The following is a 578-nucleotide window of genomic DNA, read 5'->3' as shown; positions in this document are numbered from 1 at the left end:
TAATGAAAGTTTCCATTTTTAGGATGTCATAAATGGGCTTTAATAAGACCATATTTAGTAATATATAAGTCAAAACTGTCTAAAATATTTCTAAGCTAGAAGCATATTTCTTAAATCCCTCAATAGTGGACATTTGAAAAATTCTGCAGGGGCATTAAGTCCTTCCTTGCTGCCACATTACAGAAGAGGCACTCCCATAAGAAAAAGAAGAAAGAGATGTGTATATATATATATGTATATATATATCAGATTGAGTTCTTCATATTCTGTACTCCTCTTATCTAAACCACCAGTTACCTTAGAGTCCACTCTGACTCATGGTGACCTCATTCATGTCAGAGTAGAACTGGGTTTCAGAGACACCTATTTACCTGGCAGAAAAGGATGGAAGACAATCCAATTCCAGGCAGTGTGAATTGGATCATTCTTATTTATCTAAGACTTGATCACTTTTTTACTTGCCTATTTGCCTACCAAAATCTACCTCTTCCAATTTTTCAGTGTGTAATGGACATTTGACATTCTTTTTGGCTTTTCTGCATCTATCTTCCTATGGCCTATGCCCTCACAACAGTATT

The sequence above is a fragment of the Orycteropus afer genome, unplaced genomic scaffold (assembly GCF_000298275.1).
Source record: "Orycteropus afer afer isolate SDZICR_OR568_19922 unplaced genomic scaffold, OryAfe1.0 scaffold00029, whole genome shotgun sequence".
Lineage (NCBI taxonomy): Eukaryota > Metazoa > Chordata > Mammalia > Tubulidentata > Orycteropodidae > Orycteropus > Orycteropus afer.
Note: the sequence above shows the minus strand (reverse complement) of the source record.